General features: G+C 45.0%; 1 long non-coding RNA gene across 1 annotated transcript; it reads right to left on the bottom strand.

Moving 5' to 3' along the window:
- Positions 1–3,440: 3,440 nt before the first annotated feature.
- LOC122237149 lies at positions 3,441–8,732 on the bottom strand. The gene is made up of 3 exons (XR_006215359.1): positions 8,624–8,732; positions 4,825–4,980; positions 3,441–4,020 (listed from the first exon to the last, which is right to left on the bottom strand). It is a non-coding gene; the product is annotated as an uncharacterized LOC122237149 (long non-coding RNA).
- Between the last annotated feature and the right edge of the window lie 807 nt (positions 8,733–9,539).

Genomic DNA, 9,539 nt, shown 5'->3' with positions numbered 1-9,539 from the left:
GATTAGAGGCGTAGGTCGCTCGATGTGAATTGCGTTGTAACGGGACGGTTCTGGCTGCTGTGAGGGTCACGTATGGTGGGGAACAGGCCAGCGAGCCGTTCGCTGTCATAATTCAGGGGAGAGATATTGGTGGCTTCGACTAGCGACACAGGGATGGGCATTTGCTGACAATATTTTTTTCCTCTGCATACTCTTGTTTTCCCCATTTCTAGCCAGAGTTACTAATTCATGATTACCGCTGGCGTTTCCTGCACTTTTGTGAGTTTCCTGAGCCCTGTCTGTCCCCCCGCCCTCCGTTTCATTATTGTCAAACAGCGTGGTTGCGATAGACTGCTGGTGTTCATCTTCGTATTGATTAATTTCTTTCTCACACGCACCACGTGCATCTCCGACATCTACAGCGGAATTTTCGTGTGAGGGGTCATTTGCACACGACAGCTTTTCATTATAGAAGTCATCCTCAGAGTAGCAGGTGCTGGGTTCAACTCAGGTAAAATGTTTGCCCAGTGCTTGCTGCTTAGTGCTCTCTCTTGACATGGCATTTGATGGGTTTTGCTTTGTTTTTTGTTTTTGTTTTTGTTTTTTTTTGAATCAGACCACTGTTGAAATAATTACAAAGCTGTTTTCTCTTATTTATTTGCTGATCAACTGGGAATCGTGTTATTGTTTTACATGGGAAATGTAATTTCAGCAGTCACTCCTTTTAAATGAAATGATAATGCGCTACAGTGTGATTATATGACATGCCCATTATGGACTGAGGACCGTGGTCTCTTGAGCCCCGGGAGTTCCAACTGGGTGGAGAGGAGAAACCTCACTCCTGCAAGCCCCGAATTGGCTACTTGGAAGTCCCTTGTTCATGGCAGAGTCTGCACAATCAAATACGTTCCTGGGTCAGTCAGCTGATGCCAGCCGGTGAATCAGGCAGGTGTTTGCGATTGGAGACCGGAGGGGACTTTGGGAGCCACACCCTCCCAGCCTGTGGAGCCAAGTCGGAGTCTACAGAGATGGCCAAAGCCAGCCCGTTGTCCTGCCGGCACGTGGTCCCGGCTTTGACAGATTTCCTTAAGCGAACTAGGGAATCTGGGTTATTCTGGACATTCTGAGTTTTAATTTCTTTTCACTCCTGAGCAATCAAATAGGTCTTTGTACCAGATCAAATTCAAGCTCTCTGGTTTGCAACTCATGGTTTACAAGGACACTTGTGCACTTCCTGTGTTTATTACGCTGCCTTCATGTGCTCTCAGGGGTGATGACCACGCGGGGCGCTGTAGAGTTGAGGCTTGCCGTAACTAATGGTAAGGAAGTTTACTTAGGTTTATTAACGCACCTACCTGGTTTTGGATAGCTGGCCTCAGAGCAGACTGAGCATTGAATGCTGGTGAGGACAGACCCTTAAGCTCTTGGTTCTGTGCTATGCTGCCCACCAGGTTGTCGATGGTGTCAGCAGAATTTGAACTCAGGCCTTGGGTACCAGATGCTGGTGACAATGTCATCCGTGACATCCAATGAGAACCAGAACTTTAATAATTTAGGTAAGCTATTTTAGCTCTATGGTCTGTTTTCAACTTCCTATACTTGTATCTTTTGTCCTGAAATTTCCACATAAGTGGTTAGGGGAGGGCTTTTATTTTATTATTATTAGTTTTTGTCTTGCTTGGTGTTCAAAGGCGCATTCAGTTTAAAGATTTTTTTTTTTCTTTCTTCAGCTCCAGGAGATTGTGTTGTATTGTTATCATTAGTTTTATAATTTCTCTGTCTAGAATTCCTTCTTGAGGAATAATAGAAATTGTGAGTCTATGTTCTCTAGTGTTGGCCTCTGGGGTCACACCGTCTTCTTTTCTGTGTGGGAGAGCTCTCTCTGCCTCTTTCTTATAAGGACACTTTGATGGCATTAGGGCCGGGGGATAATCCCAGATAATCTCTCCATCAGTTTAATTCTGTCTGCATTCTGTGCATTTTTCTTTCCCCCATAAGGCACCAGGGACAGGTTCCAGGGACGAGGGACTAGTATGTTTGGGGCCAGTACTCAGCACATTTCAGGCCTCTCGGCTCTTACTAGTTGCAGACTTTGAGGCTGGAGTTGTCTTTGCTGCTCCCTGCACACCCCCTCCTCCTTCCCTTCCCCATTTCCTCCCACCCGACGTCCCTGATGCTCAGAGCAAATCCAACACGGCCGGAGTTCCGCAGCATTTCCTGTTGACCGACACTACATTTTCTGCTTTCCAGGATTGGGTTTCATTTAACTGCAAATAAAAAAAAGTCACGTTTGGAAATTTCTGAAGTTTTCGCAGAGAGAAAGAATATGCGTTGCCATTATAATCCCTGAAAACACTTCATTGTCTACTATCCTTCTTAGGCTCTGAGCCCTCGGTGGCAAAGACTCTGTCTTATTTGTCTTTATTTACTTAATGCCCAGCACACGGTGTTGCTTCCACGTGTTTATTAAATGAATGTCACTGTGGATTTTGTGAAATGAATTGTGTAAGGTTGTTTTAACTGATTACCCAAATTGATTAGACCGCTCTTTGCCTTGCGCAAAGAGGGTGCTCAGAAAGCCGGGGATTGTTTGGTTCCTAATTTGAAAACAATACTGAAGTTTCTATTAGTCCTGGTGGGTGGAACTTGAGCGTGTCATTAACTCTTTCTCAGAGGAGCAGATTGGAGGTGGGTAGCAGCTTTGTGGCTTTTTGGTATGCAGCTGTTCCCTTGCAAAACTTAATTTAAAACAATAAAAAATGTACCTTGAAATCATTTTGTCTCCCTATTTATTTAATATGATTTATGCTAAATGCATTTCATATCACCATAATGTATCGGAGCTCAGCCACCACCTGTTATTTTGTAGGGGAAATAAACAAGACCTCTCTCATCAGATGAGTTAATTACACTGACATATTCACTCCTCCCCAGAGATACCATAGCTAAAATGCTGCAAAGCTCTAATTCAAACAAGCAGGCTGGAAACAAGAGTGCTGCCGTGGTACATTTTCTCTGGAAGAATCAAAAGCTCAACCCTGTCTTGGCACTGGAGGGTGGCCTCGCCGGAATCTGTCACACGGAGGCCCATCTGGGTCCTATAACAAATCTGTAGGTGAGTTGAGCTCGAACCCACTTCTCAGTAGTTTGGCACTCTTCTCCAACCTTTGTGCTTCTGAGCATCGTGCGGTCGTTTTCTTTCCCTGCTTCGTCCAGTAGTTTCTTCCTCCTCCCGGGGGATCTGCGTGGTGGTGGCCGTGCCGGCCGTCGGTGCCGTGAGGAGCACAGCAAAGTGTCCCGTGTGCTACCTCAGCCTCGGTTGGGGGGACGGCAGCCCCTGGCAGCCACGGCCAATGTGGCTTTTATCTCTTGGCAAAGTCAGGCAGCCGAGTGTGGCCGGCGGGGAGGCTGTTTTGGGCGTCTTAGGTCAGATTCCTTAGAAGCAGGAGCTGAGACAAGGATCCATGTGCAAGGGATTTATTGAGAATATGTTCCCAGAAGAATGGGATAAAAGGATCCCAGGGGAGCAGGGGAGGGGAGCAGGACAGGGAAGGGAAAGAAGGCAAGCAATGTGTGACCTCAGGCAAATCCCAGCCTCCTCCTGAACCGCCTGATGGGGAAGGAGGCTCTGGAGTAGAAACCACACCTCAGAGCCTTTCCCAACTGGTGACAAAAGGCTTGGGCCTTTGTATTCCTTTCCAGTTGGTCGCTGGCTAAGAGCCAGGTAGAAAGGGCATAAACTCCCAGGACCTAGTTCTCTTGCATGTGGCAAAAACAGCCCCAAAAGCCCAATGGCAGAAACTGGGGGGCCAGGAAGGATGGGGGCAGGGCACACGGACAGAGTATGACTAGGGTTCCGGGGCCGTGAGAAGTGCTCAGTGTCTGCTGTCTTGTGCCGAGGGCTCTGTGTCGGCAAGGTGGGAGCGGGGGCGGGGGGCATCCTTGTCCCTCACACATTCTGGTCTACGGCATGCATTAGGCACTCTATGCCCAGTGCCTACAGCCTATACACCTTTTAGGGGCCTCCAAAATATTTGAAACCTGAAAGCAAAAAAAAAAAAAAAAAAAAAATCAGTTTAACATATAAAGAAAAAAATTAATTTGAAAATGATTAACTTATTTATTCAACAAATATTTACTAAGCATGTATTAGGTTCCCTTGGGTTCTGGGTGTATTACAGCGACCAAAACACAAAAATACCTGCCCTTGTGATGAAAGGAGAAAGACAGTATGTGAGATAAATGTGTCTTATGTTCATAAGTCCCACAGGAGAAATAAGGCAGAGGGGGAGTCGTTGGGTGCATGGTGGCCTGGGGGAGAGGCAGGGTAAGTGTACTTGTAAGTCAGGTGGTCAAGGAAGGCTTCCCTGAGAAGGTGACATTTGAACAAAGGCCTGAAGCAGGTGGGGGGATTTGCCATAAAGTGTTACGGGGTAGGGTATTCATGTGAAAGGGACAGTAAGTGCAAAGATCCTTAGGCAACGGGATGTCTGATGTGATGAGAAACAAGGAGTCCAGAGAGTCTGAGAGTGTGCGTTGGTGTGTGTGTGTGTGTGTGTGTGTGTGTGTGTGTGTGTGTGTGTGTGTGTATGTGTGTGTGTGTGTGTTGGGGGGGCAGGTATTAAGAGGAAATGAGGTCAGAGAGGAGCCAGAGCCAGGTAGTTTAGGGCTGGTAGTTAGTAGAAAGGATGCTGGCTTTAATTTAACAATCATAAAAATCTTCATTAAAAAAATGTATAATTTGATTCTCTCACTTTACTACAACCCCTGCTATCAGCCAGGGTATAAGATAAGCCTACGTAATAGAGAGACCCCCCAATATAAAACAAAACCATGGTAGTTTACTTCTCTCCTGTACAATAGTGTGAAGGTGGGTAGGTGGTCCACGGACAGAGGCAAATCTGTTCCAAGATGCCATCCAGGGGCCCGGGTTCCTTCCTTGCTTTACCAGCCTTTGAAGTCTTGTCCTTGTTGACCTTGACTAAGCAGTTCCAAGTTTTACTACAAGAAGGAATGAGGATAAAAGAAATGAACTCATTTCTGTTCTAAGGAATGTGATCTGGAAGTCACCCACGTAATGCCTACTCATACCCAACTGGCCGGACTTAAAGACACGGCCACGTTTAGAGATACAGGAAAGCCTTCAGCTAAATGAAGAAATAGAGAATGGATGCCGGGGGCGATTAGCATTTCCTGCCATACATAACGATTGCCGGGAACTTGTGGCCACAAGTAAATCAAATGAGTGACTTACAGGGAAACCGGCAAGCTTACAAAAATTCTTTCCACTTATTTTTAACAAAACACATGATATTTAATGTAGAGTAGAAGTGGGGCCACTTATTGTCACAATTCCTGGGAGCTCCATTCACAACTGGTGTTGTGCAATATGGCAGCCCGGGGAATGTGTGTGCATTTTAATACAGTTGATCTAACACGGCAGGGTGAACCCCCATGATGAGTGCCCAGGGTTATGAAAGTCTTAAAACAGCCCCGCTCGCTTTGGTCACGCAGCATTGCAAGTCGACAAGTCGAATGTCAGCGTGCCCCAGGAAAAGTGGTATTTGCAAACTGAACTCTTGGGGAGTGGACTGATAAATCCACAAACCAATTTATTCATTTAGAGCAGGCCCATACAGCTGGCACAATAATTCAACCAGTCTCTTTCCCGGTATTGACTTACCTGAGAAACCAAATTAATTATCAGAAGGTTGCTCTGCTAAGTACGGAATTAGAAAGAAAGGAAATTGGATGGTCTTAAGGGATTGCTCTTACAGGCTTGGATAAGTCCTGGTAAATTGCTCTTAAAGAAAAAGGCATGTACTGCTCTCTGAGAACCTGGCTCAGCCCTCAGCCCCTTCTCCTTGAACTCTGATGTTGACCCAAGTGTGCCATCCCAGGCTTTCAGTTTATACTTGTCATTATTCTATTACTTGATTTTTAAAAAATCTAAATTGTCCTTCACATCGGTGCAGTTTTAAATGTGCTGTGTTCTGGCTTTGTGGGGGAAGATACTTACTTTCGTGGATAAATGGTAATCTTTCATCCAAGCTAATTTCCTCTTTTTGATCTTTCTTTTTATTCTTTGGTCTGACTTTACATTCCTTTCCCTTTTGCCCTCATTACTGTAGCATATCTGTCTCAAAGAGCTGGAAATAATATGCAGATGAAATCATACCCTCTTTTCGCCCTAGTGGCTGGGAGCCCATGCTTCAGCCGAATTTTTGCCCCTTCCTCTCAGTGGCTGATGGTCAGAAGCAAGCCTCACTTTGCTTCAATTTTCTTCGCTGGCAAATGGGGATAATAACATCCATGTCCCAGAGTTCTTGCAATGATTGAGTGTCGGGGGGGGGGGGGTTAGGTGGGTGGGGGTGGGGTAGGTTAGAGGAGCAGTTCTCCAAGTGTGATTTGATCCCAGAGACTAGGATCCACAAAGGCGAAAGTATTTTTGAAATGATGCCGAAGAGGCTGCCTTTCTCACTGAGTGGACATCTGGGCTGATGGTACAAGAGCAGTGATGGGTAGATCTTCCGGAGACATCTGGACCAGGAGCCGTAGCCTAGTCTTCACCAGAATGTACTTGCAGGGAAAAAACTAGATGCCAGTTTCACTTAAGAGCGCCCTTGAAGGGGCGCCTGGGGGGGGCTCAGTCGGTTGAGCGTGGGACTTCGGCTCAGGTCACGATCTCGCGGTTTGTGAGTTCAAGCCCCGCGTCGGGCTCTGTGCTGACAGCTCGGAGCCTGGAATCTGCTTCGGATTCTGTGTCTCCCTCTCTCTGCCCCTCCCCCGCTTGTGCTCTGTCTCTCTCTGTCTCTCAAAAATCAATCAATCAATCAATCAATAAATAGCGCCCTTGAAGTAGTAACATGTCTTAATTTTATTAAATCTTGACATTTTTAATATTCTGTCTGATGAAATGGGAGGTATATATAAAGAACTGCTGCTATGTAATGAATTAGGACGGTATCTTTAAGAGAAAACCCTTGTTTGATTGAGCTGGGAGATGAAGTCACCATTGTTTCCAGGAAACACCATATTTACCTGGAAGAATGAATGACAATTTATGGTGACTCAGACCTCAGGATCTGGCAGATTTTTTTTTTTTTTAAATGAACAAAAGGAACCGTCCTTGCAAGGACAGCAACTAGTGATATTTGTAGCCAATGATAACATGTTTATTTTTGAGCAAAAATTAGAATTTTGGAAAACTCGAAGCCACCACTCTGAGCTCGGCAGCATTCTCATACTTCAGTACTTAAAAACAAAACAAAACAAAACATTTATTTATTTATTTTTGAGAGAGAGAAAGAGAGAGCAGAGGAGGGGCAGGGAGAGAGAGAGAGGGATACAGAGATCCCAAGCAGGCTTTGTGCTGTCAGTGCACAACCCAGCGTCAGGCTCAGACTCACCAACCGTGAGATCATGCCCTTAGCTGAAATCAAGAGGTGGACACTTAACCAACTTCTGATGAGATGGTTGGTAAGTCTGTGTTTTCCAGGCGACCAGTCTCTGCTATTAGAAAATCAGGCATGTGTAAAAGATCCATTCAAATCACAAGATAGAGCAAATGGATTTTCCTGTTAATCTGAAACGCTTTTTGATTTCACATTGCAATCGACTTTATTACCTGTTGAGTTTTGGTGTAGTATCAGAGGAGAGCATCCATTCTTATCTGAAAATCTTAAAATAGTCTTCTCTTTTCGAACCACATACTTGTGTCCGACTGGATTTTCCTCGTATGCTTATTTCAACCAGAACAACATATCACAACAGACTGAGTACGGGGGTGGGGGGTGGGAAGGACAATGTAGCCAGAGCCTGAAACCACACTTTAAAAATGTGCCTCTCACTACAAAAATGTTTTCGGAACTATAGTTACATTTTTATAAGCATAGGGTGTTTATGTTAACATGGGATGGGTTTGCTATTATTTATTTCTATTATGTATTATTATTAATATATTATGGTTTTAACACGAATTGGTAAATATATATTTGGAAACTTTCCTGGTTTTAACTCCTCTTGTGGTAAATATTGATCGCTCTACGCCATACAGACAAAAGCTCTTTGGGAAGCTAAATAATTTGTGAAAGTGTAAAGGCTGAGACCTAACATTTGAGAATTTCTGGCTTAGAACACTGCTTCTCACCCAGTAAAAGATATCTTATCCCTAACTCTTTAATTATCTAGTTATTCACAGAACTACACTGCTTATTCCTAAATTATGCATAACAATCATCATCGTCGTCATCGAATTTTATTGAAGATTTGTTTTGTGCCAGACACTGTGCTGTCTGCTTTGCATACGTTACCTAATATGATTTTTGACAAAACATGATGAGATGGGTACAATTCTTAGTTTTATTGTACAGATGAGGAAAATGAGACACAGAGAGGTTAGGTAGCTTGGCCAAGGTCACACAGCTAGGCAGTAGCAGAAATGAAACCCGGGCAGTCTGATTCCTAATCTGCCTGTCCCAGGCAGTCTGGCCCTAATGACTTTTTTTTTTTTTTTTTCCTAATGAGGAGTGTTTATTTTGTTCCTTCATTTAGAACATCTCCTACTGACTTGAACATACGATCAGAGTTTGCCCATCCTTCCCCACCCCAGGGGGTCTCTCCCCAGTGCTTCCTAGGGACCCACCAAAAATGCCTTTCTGGAGGTCATGGCCAATTCCATCAGCAGCCGCCCCCCACGGTCTTCCCCTTTCCCCCCCTCATTAGCATCTGCTCATTATACCACCAGTGGAAAGAATGATTCCACTCTGAGGTATGGGTGCCCTTTGTGTATAAACCCCTCCCTTATTACCTCTGTGATGTCACCAAGTGCTGGGTTCTCTCTGGACCAGCTACCTAATTTGTGGGGCTTTCCCTTCAAACATTAAACATGATTAAAATGTCAAGATTGCAGCAGCAGGGCGTTGATCAAGTGGGGTGGTCCCAGCGGGGCGGGAGCGGGGGTGCACAGGTCACAGCCATACCAGGGACCTGTGAGATTCTGTTAGCATTTTATGGGTAAAGAAATTTAATATAGAAAGAAAATTGATCGTTTTATTTTCTAAAAAGCATGACAAGCATGATATATTCATCAGGACTCATTCATTTACAGGTTATAGAAAAATCAAGCTATCTTAAGCAAAAGAGGGACATTTATTGCCTTCTTGAAGCAAACCATGGGCAGGATGGAGCAGCTAGTTTCAGGCATACGTGGATCAAGGGCGTTGACTCAGTCTGAAGTTTCACTATTAGTCTTATCCCCGCTTCTCTGACTGGCCTTGGCCTTAGACTTAACGCCATCCCTGGACCGACCACTGTGGCCAGGGGATATGATGGGATCATTGGCCCAGACTGTGTTCATTCACGTGTTTAGGAAGGGGAAGGGACTTATGTGACCAAGAGCCACCCCCAGAACAAGTTGGAAGAGTAGGGGAGGAGCCATTGGCCCCAAGAAGGGGTAGCTGTCCTGGGTAGAACCCTTATAACAAAGCCATGGCCCCCCCCAGAACTGTCCTTTGCAGAAATGTGAACCTCGATGTTGGCAAAGATTTAGTGTAGTGAGA

The sequence above is a fragment of the Panthera tigris genome, chromosome A3 (assembly GCF_018350195.1).
Source record: "Panthera tigris isolate Pti1 chromosome A3, P.tigris_Pti1_mat1.1, whole genome shotgun sequence".
Taxonomy (NCBI): domain Eukaryota; kingdom Metazoa; phylum Chordata; class Mammalia; order Carnivora; family Felidae; genus Panthera; species Panthera tigris.
The sequence above is the reverse complement of the archived record's forward strand: the minus strand, read 5'-3'. Positions and strand labels throughout refer to the sequence as shown.